This window comes from Procambarus clarkii, chromosome 6 (assembly GCF_040958095.1).
Source record: "Procambarus clarkii isolate CNS0578487 chromosome 6, FALCON_Pclarkii_2.0, whole genome shotgun sequence".
NCBI classification, from domain to species: Eukaryota; Metazoa; Arthropoda; class Malacostraca; order Decapoda; family Cambaridae; genus Procambarus; species Procambarus clarkii.
Genome location: NC_091155.1, coordinates 55,045,002 through 55,058,114, shown reverse-complemented (window position 1 = coordinate 55,058,114; position 13,113 = coordinate 55,045,002).

The following is a 13,113-nucleotide window of genomic DNA, read 5'->3' as shown; positions in this document are numbered from 1 at the left end:
CGAATTTGCGATAATTTTGATATTTTGGAAACTGCAGGGGGTTTGGGCAAAATTTGACCCATCGCTGCTATCAGTAATTGGCATATTTTCGGAATAAAAGTCGTAATTTCAAACTGAAAATACGTGCAGATAGATAGAATTTGGCTCCAAAATATAGCTCAGGAGAAGCATTTGCGAAGTTTTCGAAATTTTGAAAACTGGAGCGGGGTTTGGCAAAATGTGACCCATCGCCGCTTGCAGTAATTGGCATATTTTCGGTATAAAATTCTAAATTTCAAACTGAAAATAAGCGCAGAGAACCATAATTTGGCTCCAAAATATTTCTCAAGCGTCGAATTTGGTGTGTTTGGGATATTTTGAAAATTGTAGAGAGGTTTGGGCAAAATGGGACCCAACGCAGATTTCAGTAATTGGCGTATTTTTGGTATAAAAAGTCGTAATTTCAAACTCAAAATACGTGTAGAAAGCTAGAATTTGGATTCAAAATATGACTCAGGTGTTGAATTTAGGATGTTTAGGATATTTTGAAAACTGCACGGGGGTTTGGTCAAAATGTGACCCACCGCCGATTTCAGTATTTGGCATATTTTCGGTATAAAAATTCGTAATTTCAAATTGAAAATACGTGCAGAGAGCAAGAATTTGGCTCCAAAATATGGCTCAGGCGTCGAATTTGCTATGTTTCGGATATTTTGAAAACTGCAGAGGGGTTTGGGCAAAATGTGACCCATTGCCTCATTCAGTAATTGGCATATTTTCGGTATAAAAAGTTGTAATTTCAAACTCAAAATACGTGCAGATAACTAGAATTTGGCTCCAAAATATAGCTCAGGCATTGAATTTGGGATGTTTTGGTTATTTTGAAAACTGCAGCGGGGTTTGCGCAAAATGTGACCCATCGCCGCTTTCAGTAATTGGCATATTTTCGGTATAAAAAGTTGAAATTTCAAACTGAAAATACACACAGAAAACTATAATTTGGCTCCAAAATATGGCTCATGCGTCGAATTTGCGATGTTTGGGTTATTTTGAAAACTGCAGAGGGGTTTGGGCAAAATGGGACCCATCGCCGCTCTCAGTATATTTTCGGTATAAAAAGTCGTAATTTCCTACTGAAAATATGTGCAGAGAGCCAGAATTTGGCTCCAAAATATAACTCAGGCGTTGAATTTGGGATGCTTGGGATATTTTGAAAACTGCACGGGGGTTTGGGCAAAATGTAACTCATCGCTGCCTTCAGTAATTGTCATATTTTCGTTATAAAAAGTCATAATTTCAAACTGAAAATACGTGCTGAGAGCCAAAATTTGGCTCCAAAATATGACTCAGGCGTCGAATTTGGAAGGTTTGGGGTATTTTGTAAACTGCAGAGGAGGTTGGGCAAAATGTGACCCATCGCTGCTCTCAGTAATTTGCATTTTTCGGTATAAAAAGTCGTAATTTCAGACTGAAAATACGTGCAGAGAGCCAGAATTAGGCACCAAAATATGCTCAAGCGGCGAATTTGCGGTATTTCGGTTATTTTGAAAACAGCAGGGGGTTTGGGCAAAATGTGACCTATCACCGCTTTCAAAAATTTGCATATATTCGGAATAAAAGTCATAATTTCAAAATGAAAATACTGTAGAGAGCCAGAATTTGGCTCCAAAATATGGCTCAGGCGTCGAATTTGCGATGTTTGAGATAATTTGAAAACTGCAGGGGGGTTTGGTCAAAATAAGACCCATCGCCGCTCACAGTAATTGGCATATTTTCGGGATAAAAAGTCGTAATTTCAAAAAGAAAATACCTGCAGAGAGCGAAAATTTGTCTCCAAAATATGGCTCAGGGGCCGAATTTGGGATGTTTGGGATAGTTTGAAAACTGCACGGGGGTTAGAGCAAAATATGACGCACCGCCGCTTTCAGTAATATGCATATTTTAGGTTTAAAAAGTCGTAATTTCAAACTGAAAATACGTGAAGAGAGCCAGAATTTGTCTCCAAAATATGCCTTAAGGGGTCGAATTTCGGATGTTTGGGATATTTTCAAAACTGCAGCGGGGTTTGGGCAAAATGGGACCCATCGCCGCTTTCAGTAATTGGCATATTTGCGGTATAAAAAGTCGTAATTTCAAGCTGAAAATACGGGCAGAGAGCAAAAATTTGGCTCCAAATAATGGCTCAGGCGTCGAATTTGCGATGTTTGTGATATTTTGAAAACTGCAGGGGGGTTTGGGCAAAATGGGACCCATCGCCGCTTTCAGAAATTGGCATATTTTCGGTATAAAAAATCGTAATATCAAACTGAAAATATGTGCAGAGAGCCAGAATTTGGCTCCAGAAAATAGCTCAGGCGACGAATTTGGGATGTTTGGGATATTTTGAAAACTGCAAGGGGGTTTGGGCAAAATGTGACCCATCGCCGCTCTCAGTAATTGGCATACTTTCGGTATAAAAGTCGTTATTTTAAATTGAAAATACGCGCAGAGAGCCAGAATTTGGCTCCAAAATATAGACGTTGAATTTGGGATGTTTGGGATATTTTGAAAACTCCACGGGGGTTTGGACAAAATGTGATCCATCGCCGATTTCAGTATTAGGCATATTTTCGGTATAAAAAGTCGTAATTTCAAACTTTAAATATGTGCAGAGAGCCAGAATTTGGCTCTAAAATATGATTAAAGCGTCGAATTTGCGATGTTTTGGATATTTTGAAAACTGCAGGGGGGGTTTGATCAAAATGTGACCCATCACTGCTTTCAGTAATTGGTATAGTTTCGGTATAAAAAGTCGTAATTTCAAACTGAAAATAGGTGCAGACAGCTAGAATTTGGCTCCAAAATATAGCTCAGGCGTTGAATTTGGGATTTTTGGGATATTTTGAAAACTGCTCGGGGGTTTGGGCCAAATGTGAGCCACAGCATCTTTCAGTAATTGACATACTTTCGGTATAAAAAGTCTTAATTTCAAACTGAAAACACGTGCAAAGAGCCAGAATTTGGCTCCAAATTATAGATCAGGCGTTGTATTTGGGATGTTTAGGATATTTTGATAGCTGCAGGGGGGTTTGAGAAAAATGTGACCCATCGCTGCTCTCAATAATTGGCATATTTTCGGTATAAAATTCGAAATTTCAAACTGAAAATACGCTCAGAGAACCATAGTTTGGCTCCAAAATATGGCTCAGGCGTCAAATTTAGAATGTTTGGGATGTTTTCAAAACTGCAGGGGAGGTTTGGTCAAAATGTGACCCATCGCTGCTTTCAGTAATTGGCATATTTTCGGTATAAAAAGGCGTAATTTCAAACTCAAAATACGTGCAGATAGCTAGAATATGGCTCCAAAATATAGCTCAGGCTTTGAATTTGGGATGTTTTGGATATTTTGAAAACTGCAGCGGTGTTTGGACTAAATGTGACCCATCGCTGCCTTCATTAAATGGCATATTTTCGGTATAAAATTCGAAATTTCAAACTGAAAATACGCGCAGAGAACCATAATTTGGCTCCAAAATATGGCTCAGGCGTCAAATTTGGAATGTTTGGGATATTTTGAAAACTGCAGGGGAGGTTTGGGCAAAATGTGATCCATCGCCGCTTTCAGTAATTGGCATATTTTCGGTATAAAAAGTCGAAATTTAGAACTGAAAATACGCGCAGAGAACCATAATTTGGCTCCAAAATATGGCTCAGGCGTCTATTTTAGGATTTTTGGGATATTTTCAAAACTGCTGGGGGGTTTGGGTAAAATGTGACCCACCACCGATTTCAGTAATTGGCATATTTTCGGTATAAAAAGTAGTAATTTTAATCTGAAAACACGTGCAGAGCCAGAATTTGGCTCCAAATTATGGATCATGTGTCGTATTTGGAATGTTTGGGATATTTTGAAAACTGCAGGGGGGAGGGGGGTTGAGCAAAATGTGACGCATCGCCGCTTTCAGTAATTGGCATATTTTCGGTATAAAATGTCATAATTTCAAACTGAAAAAACGTGCAGATAGCTAGAATTTGGCTTCAAAATATAGCTCAGGCTTTCAATTTGGGATGTTTTGGATATTTTGAAAACTGCAGCGGGGTTTGGGCAAAATGTGACCCATCGCTGCTCTCAGTAATTGGCATTTTTTCGGTATAAAAAGTCGTATTTTCAAACTAAAAATACGTGCAGAGACACAGAATTTTCTTCAAAATATGGCTTAGGTGTCGAATTTGGGATGTTTGGGATATTTCAAAAACTGCAAGGGGTTTTGGGCAAAATGTGACCTATCGCAGCTTTCAGTAATTGGCATAATTCGGTATAAAATGTCGTAATTTCAAACAGAAAATTCATGCAGAGAGCCAGAATTTGGCTTCATAATATGGCTCATGCGTCGAACTTCGGATGTTTGGGATTTTTTGAAAACTGCAGGGGGGTTTGGGCAAAATGTGATCCATCGCCGCTCTCAGTAATTGGCATATTTTCGGTATAAAAAGTCTTATATTCAAACTGGAAATAGGTGCAGAGAGCCAGAATTTGGCTCCAAAATATCGCTCAAGCGTCGAATTTGGGATGTTTGGGATATTTTGAAAACTGCAGGGGAGTTTGGGCAAAATGTGACCCATCGCTGCTTTCAGTAATTGGCATATTTTCAAGTAAAAAGTCTTAATTTCAAACTGAAAATACGTGCAGAGAGCCAGAATTTGGCTCCAAATAATGGCTCAGGCGTCGAATTTGGGATGTTTGGGATATATTGAAAACTGCAGCGGGGTTTGGCCAAAATGTGACCCATCGATGCTTTCAGTAATTGGCATACTTTCGAAAAAAAAATCGTAATTTAAAACTGAAAATACGTGCAGAGAGCAAGAACTTGGCTCCAAAATAAAGCTCAGGTTTCGAATTTGGGATGTTTGGGATATTTTGAAAACTGCAGGGTGGTTTTCGCAAAATATGACCCAACGCCGCTTTCAGTAATTGGCATATTTTCGGTATAAAAAGTGGTAATTTCAAACTGAAAATACGTATTTAGAGCCACAATTTGGCTCCAAAATATGGCTCAGGTGTCGAATTTGGGATGTTTGGATCATTTTTAAAGCTGCAGGGGGGGTTCGGCAAAATGTGACTCATCGCTGCTCTCAGTAATTGGCTTATTTTCGGTATAAAATGTCGTAATTTCAAACTGAAAATACGTGCAGAGCGCAAAAAATTTGTCTCCAAAGTATGGCTCATGCGTCGAAATTGGGATCTTTGGGGTATTTTGAGAACTGCAGGGGGGTTTGGGCAAAATGTGACCCATCGCTGGTCTCAGTAATTGGCATATTTTCGGTATAAAAATTCTTAATTTCAAACTTAAAATACGTGCAGAGAGCCAGAATTTGGCTCCAGAATATCGCTCAAGCGTCGATTTTGGGATGTTTGAGATATTTTGAAAACCGCATTGGGGTTTGGGCAAAATGTGACCCATCGCCGCTTTCAGTAATTGGCATATTTTCGGTATAAAAAGTGGTAATTTCAAACTGAAAATACGTGCAGAGAGCCAGATTTTGGCTCCAAAATATGGCCCAGGCTTCGAATTTGGGATGTTTGGGATATTTTGAAAACTGCTGGGGGGTTTGGGCAAAATGTGACCAATCGCTGTTTTCAGTAATTGGAATATTTTCGGTATAAAATATCGAAGATCAAACTGAAAATACGTGCAGAGCCAGAATTTGGCTCCTATATATGGCTCAGGCGTCGAATTTGGGATTTTTTGCGATATTTTGAAAACTGCAGAGTGGTTTGCGCAAAATGTGACCAATCGCTGTTATCAGTAATTGGCATATTTTCGGTATAAAAAGTCGTAATTTCAAACTGAAAGTACGTAAAGAGAGCCAGAATTTGGCTCAAAAATATCGCTGAAGCGTCGAATTTGAGATGTTAGAAATATATTAAAAACTGCAGGGTGGTTTGGGCAAAATGTGAACCATCTCCGCTTTCAGTAATTGGCGTATTTTCGGTATAAAATATCGTAATTTCAAACAAAAAGTTCGTGCAGAGAGCCAGAATTTGGGTCAAAAATATCGCTCAAGCGTCGATTTTGGGATGTTTGAGATATTTTGAAAACCGCATTGGGGTTTGGGCAAAATGTGACCCATCTCCGCTTTCAGTAATTGGCATATTTTCGGTATAAAAAGACGTAATTTCAAGTTGAAAATACGTGCAGAGAGCCAGGGGCCAGATTCAGGATGATACTTACGAAGGTTTTTCCTCTTAGCTAAGAACGTTTTCCTTCTTAGCGACTTCGTGGCGGCTACATCCGTATTCAGGTAGCTACACTAAGTGAAAAAACCTTCGTAAGTTCATTCCGGGATTTAAGTGTGGTTTCGACCACTCGTAGCTTTACGTAAACTGGATATAAGTCATTTTTTCTCTACTACATAACACTGGGATTGATTTATGATATTGGAACATGACCAAAATATTATAGCTGGTGAATCTAGTGAAGAGGAGTCCTTCGTGTTAGTTATATATGCATTCTCTGCTTGAAACTTGAAGTAGATATGTGTTTGATGATAGTAGAATTAGTTTTATAATAGCAAGATATTATACCAGTAGTTATTAAGTAAATAAACACTGGTGAACATGAAAAATGAGAGAAGGTGATGAGCCCTGCCTGATGGGATCATTTACTATCACCAAATGCCCCTGTTCACCTAGTAGTAAGGGTGTACCTTAGCTATACATACCCATTTCTAATTTATTTAGTTTGGTTTTATTTTGAAATTAAATCTGGGTGAGACATAAAATAAAAATATGCTGCACAAATGTTGTTAGGTAAGGAGAAGGGTAAAAATGTCAAAAACTTTATTCATTGAATACTTAAAGCTATAATTATGACTATATAGATGATTAAAAAGGAGAAGGGAAGTAGGGGTCCAAGACCTCTTCCTGTTACACAACTTGGGTGTGGAACAAGTAATTATCAAAAGAAGACACCATGCCGGGAAGGCTATGTAGCAGTAAGGCAGTGAGGTGAGGCAGCTACTTATTTGAGAAATGCTTATTTTATTTACCTTATAAGCTGAGGCAACTTATTTTATTTGAGGAATACTCAGCTGATTCCTCTACATTTAGCATGGAACAAATTTGTGTCCAAGACCTCTTCCTGTTACTCAATTTGGCTGTGTGTAACCAAACTAGAAGTGCTCTACAAATCAAGGGACCCAGAATGTGGAATGACCTCCCGAATCATGTCAAAGGCTGTACCTCTCTCTACCAGTTTAAGAGTTAAACCAAGTAATGCCTAATTAACTCCATGTAACCTAACTTACCTCCGAAATGTCAACCCATGTCTTGCTATTTTTTAAACAATGCTGTTCACCAACATGTGCAATTGCTGATTTATGCTATGTTAACTCCCCTTTTTGTAATTTGTATTCCTTCTTTCAACACAATTTATACCTAATCCCGATTACTATTAAGTTTTAGCCTGTGTTTTTTCCCCCACACCTTGCCCGAAATGCTATGAGTATTAGCGGCTTTAGGTATTGTATGTACTAGCTCTGTCTATAAATCCAACATTATGTTTGTAAATCAACTGTATGTACTTTTCCTGAATAAAATGTATTTATTATTTATTTTTTAATCAGTAAGTATTAAAAGAAGGCACCAAGCTGGGAAGGCTATGTAGCACCATTGTGTGTAACAATAAACCAATTTTTTTTTTTGACAAATAATGCACCTGTATGGTAAAACAAATCCTGTCAGCTGTAAAAATATTGATGCAGTTATTTAAATGAAAAATATAATGAAAGAAATATTACTGGTATATTTTTATCCTATCTTTTTGTACTGTACAGTATATCCAAGGAAGTGAAAAATTGAGACATAATGCACAATTAAATGAATGATTAGCATGGATTAGCAGTTCAAAAGATATATGACTATTACATATCAACATGAGATCTTAATGATCCATGGTCAACATGATTTAATAAGGATAATACAGTACTGAATTTGTAATAATACAAACTATAATTTAAACCTTTATTACTGATTTTTTTTATTAAGAAGATTAGGTATACACAGCAATGTACTACTACCCTATTCTATATGGAATATTACACAGCGTAGATAAAAAACTAGCTATAAGTTTATCTAATACTCCCATCTCACAGGATGGTTAGACATACTGTGCATGGAATCAATTTAGAAAATACCAGCCTCAATACAAAAAACAAATCAACTCTGACTAAACAACTCTAAGCAATTTTCACAGGAGGTAAGCACTGAATCATGGAAACATTATATTATAATTACTCTTACCAGTTTCTACCTGACTCCTCTCAAACAATGTATTTTTAAACATGTTTAGGTATACACATCAATGTGCTGCTTCCCTATTCTGTATAAAGGACCACACAGTGTAGATCAAAAACCAGCTACAAGCTCATCCATCATCCTCACCTCACAGGATGGCCAGTCATACATGGAATTAGGAGAGAACAAAATACTTAATGCTGATCTATTAGCCCCCACAGGCAAAATCTGGGTGCAGCACAAGAATATCTTCCAATATTCCTGAGTGTATGAAGTAATTACAGAGCTCAAAATACCTCACACAATTTGGTATGAAGTCACTGATAACAGGACAATCACAGATATAGTGTTGGAGAGTATGTTCTCTCAAGTAGGACTGAAAACAGATGTTTTTTTCCACCAAGAGGGCTATAAACCCATGGAACCGCCTACCCGCTGAAGCCGTAAATGCCAAATTCCACCTAAAAAATATCATTAAGACAATTGGCGGGCCCTTTAACAAGCCTCCGGCTTTCTGCCCTCTTCGAGGCCACTAGATAGTTAGTGGCCTTTGGGTAAATTCAGTAAATATATACAATAATTGTCAGCGTATCTTCCGAGCAACAAGGACAGCTACACAGTATCTCTTAGAATTACGTAGGTAAACAACAAATGTAACATATTTGTTTACTACAATGTCGGTGCTGGCTGTAGAAGTTGAAAAAACATTGTTTTACTTCGAAATATACTAATTTTATAAGAAAATTCGTCGTAAATAGGAGGCAGTAGAGCTCCGATAAGCCAGCGCTAAATCTTCAATATGAAGAATGTTGGCTGCTCTCTGATTGGCCAAACGAATCACAGTAGTGACCTCTATCGGCACGCAGGTGAACCAACAATTTTCTTCCTAAGTGGACGTTATTGAATTGCACCTAAGCATCTTCTTAGGGCACACTTAGGAACCTTCGTAGCAAACCCACTTACGAAGAAATACACAGAGCTTCCTGAATCTAGGTCCTGGCCACTAACAGACAAAACAATTTTACAACCCAGGAAAAGTTTCAAAATGTTCAAGAAAGATGCGATAATTTTTTAGTGAAAGCTTGCAAATAGCTTCTTTCTCGTATTCTAAGTAATGCTGAAACTATAAAAAAAGGTGAAAAATCTGTTACCTATCATATGCCTTAGTTTACATGGCCACCATTTTCGGAAATTCCGTTAGTATTAGCTGACCAATCTAAGCTTAGTGAAATTGAAAGTCAGTGGGGCCTACTGTTAACCATTGACTAGTCCAACATTTGTAAGGGACAAATTCCGACATCTGAATCGTCATTTTAGACCAAGACAATAACTGTCAAGAACACTGCTGGCGATCCCATACTGATTGACCTCGCTGAGTTTGTGTTGAAAATATACAGCTTGCCAATCAGTAATACCCTGGTTGAACGGATATTTTAGAGAGTAACGTCTGTGAAAACTAAACTGAGAAATCTTGAATGGGAATGGGACTTGAGCTTTTGACATATCAGTCTTGAGAATCAAAACATATCTTGAAGAAAATGTAACTTGTTGCTCGTCATTTGAACCACTCATGTCAATGCTTAAATATGAGTCTGCAATATACAAGAACGAGGTTGTAGATGCAGATCAAGATCTTGGTAATCTTCAACTGTAAAGACGTGGAAGAACTTCACACCCATTAAGCTTCAAACAGTAAATATTGGTAAGTTATCCTATTATCATATTGGTTAAATATATATATGCAGAGATAATGTTAATAAAACAATTAAAGTCGTTTAATGTACTCAATCATAATAGATTACTTTGAAACCCGTATCAGTCACTAAACAAAAAATTGGGCTACTCTTATTACAAATTCTCTACTTTTAGACCGTCAGCTCGCTACTTTTAGCAATTTGAATCTGGCAACCCTGGCTCAGACTTTCAGTGGGGAAGGGTGTGTCCCAGCTGGCCGCCACCGTCCCGCCACCGCCACCACCCACCACAGCCGCCACCACCCACCACAGCCGCCACCACCAGCCATCGCCGCCCTCAGCTGCCACCGCCACCAGCTGCCACCGCCCGCCACCAGCCGCCACAGCCGCCACCACCGCCACCGCTCGCCACCGCCCGCCACCACCAGCCGCCACAGCCGCCACCAGCTGCCACCGCCCGCCACCAGCCGCCATCGCCCGCCACTAGCTGCCACCACCAGCCGCCATCGCCCGTTACAACAGTCGGCACCACCAGCCGCCACCCACCACCGCCACCAGCCGCCACCAGCTGCCACCGCCCGCCACCAGCCGCCACCGCCCGCCACCACCAGCCGCCAACAGCTGCCACCGCCCGCCACCAGCTGCCACCACCGCCAGCCGCCACCACCAGCCGCCACCACCCGCCACCACCCGCCACCGCCCGCCACCACCAGCGGCCAACAGCTGCCACCGCCCGCCACCAGCTGCCACCACCGCCAGCCGCCACCACCAGCCGCCACCACCCGCCACAAGCCGCCACCACTTACCACCGCCGCCACCACCCACCACCGCCGCCATCACCCACCACAGCCGCCACCACCCATCACAGCCGCCACCACCCACCACCGCCGCCCACCACTACCTGTCGGAAAATCCGACACCATTTTATTTCATACAGACAGATAAGAGCTGTATTACCAACAAGTTACCCATAGAAAACGTAACTTGTAGTGGAATTACCGTCTATAGAAAACGGGATATCATCACCACATACTATTATATTCTCCACCTATTATGGTGGGAATTATTCTTAAATACATTAGTCTTTGGACTTTACCATCATAAAAACATCTTATATAAATTAACTTAATTATCAATATTAAAGTAGAGTAAATGTGACCCTTCTATCACTTTCTGAAATGTGGACAATGTAAGCCAGGCGTCAGAGTGAGGAAGGAGGGCAGCCATTGTTTATACTAGACCAGAGGCTCACACGGGAGCAAATTCGGCTCCTGTTAAATTTACTTGGACGTAGTGTTATGGAAACCAAAGGTGTACCATTTTTCAACACGCTGTCTACATATCAAGTTAAGTGTTCTTTCCGAAACCCATTATCTATCATTAGTGGCCATTAATGTCATTGGGTAGGGTTAGCCGGTTAGAACGCGAAATCGCCTCATACTAAAGGTAATTAAGCCAGGTCTTTATTGTTCCATGTACTGTACAGTTTTCTCTGATATAGCTTGTCATATATAGGTATCTGGCTTCACAGCTAGCGCACTTTTGACAGGTCAAGACGAGGATGCAAGATTTTGTGCACCAGTTACTGGGTGATGGAAGCTAACTCAAAGAGGATAATTTGGTGTCTACACCCTAGTTATACCTGGTGGACTAACCTGCTGTACTATAAGATAAGGAACCTTTTCAATGTATGTAGTTACTGTAGTTAGATTGGCTGCATATATATTAATTTAATAACCCCCCCTAATGTGTAGAGGATCGATTTGTGAGATTATGAGATTATTGCAGAAATACAGTCCACTTAACATTATACAAATTGCTATCGAAGTATATAAATTAACGTAAATATAAATTCTATATATATTCATATAAATTAAATAAATATAAATCTCACAGGTCGGTTCCCACATTATTTGGTCATCTTCGAACCGGATGACGGATTATTTGATCCTATGAACCCACATTTGGTCATCTTAGTACCGGATGAACCAGTTAACCAGTGGATTCATTAAATATACTAGTGCAGTGTGATTTAAACAAAGCCAGTCAAGACGGTGGCGTTGCCTCGAACGAGTTCACGAGCCCCGCTCAGTTCAGATCTGCCTCATCAGCGGTTTCATGTACACCCACAGATATTTGGTGGCGTGTTATTCTGTGAAATGACAGCGCTAATATAGAAGCCAGCCAAATTAGTGGCTGTGTCTTCGCGATATTGTTCACGGATTTCGTGGTGTTACATTTCGCGAGAGATTATCCACGAATTTTGTGGAGTTTATTTCGCGAGGTCACTAATAATATTTAATAGTTCTTGATAATATTAGAAGTTTCATAGAGGCTAATTAAGAGGCTATTATCAATAATTGTGTATATTATTTCTCCAAAATAGAGAATTATTTAATATATATTGCACTAGTGATCACAGTATAATATTTACTAATTGCCAACCCACAACAGGGTAGGATATGACTAGTTGAACTATTATTGCTCATCCTAGTCCCATTATTACCATAGTCAGTTGTACTATATTGAACAACCTAACACCATTAATGAATGGTCCAGACCCTATTTTGGGTGTAATTTTTATCAACTCGAATTGAGTTGTAATATATAATAATTTACTTATGATCATTACACCTTTGAGTGATTAATTAGTGTCTCTACCATCCTAGGGTGATATAGAAGAGCTAACCTAAAGGTACTTCCAGTGACACTGGTTTATCACTCAAATCATTAGTGTGGATGATTGTATATATATAATGTGTATTAATTTTAAGTGCTAACCTCTAGTAGAGGTAGGATTATTGCCTAGTGAGTGCAAAATTTTACCCTAGGCTACCATTAGTACTTGCTCACAATTTATGAGCCAGTGGTGCCCAATTAACAAGTCACCATGACTAATCCACAGAAAGCAAAGCGTGCTTTAATATCAAGCAAACGCCAACTAACAAGAGATCTCAACCAATATGAACAGTTGTTATATGAGCCTGTAATTAATTATCGTCGGTTGAAAATACCACTGTTACAGATTCAAACCCAATTGCATATATTGAAAGCAAATAGGAAATCTTACCAAAATCAAGTCCACGACGACGACATAGTAGTTGAAGATGTGGAACCATTCCTGTCTGACCTAGCACAATATGAAGAAGAAACTCAAGGCAGGTT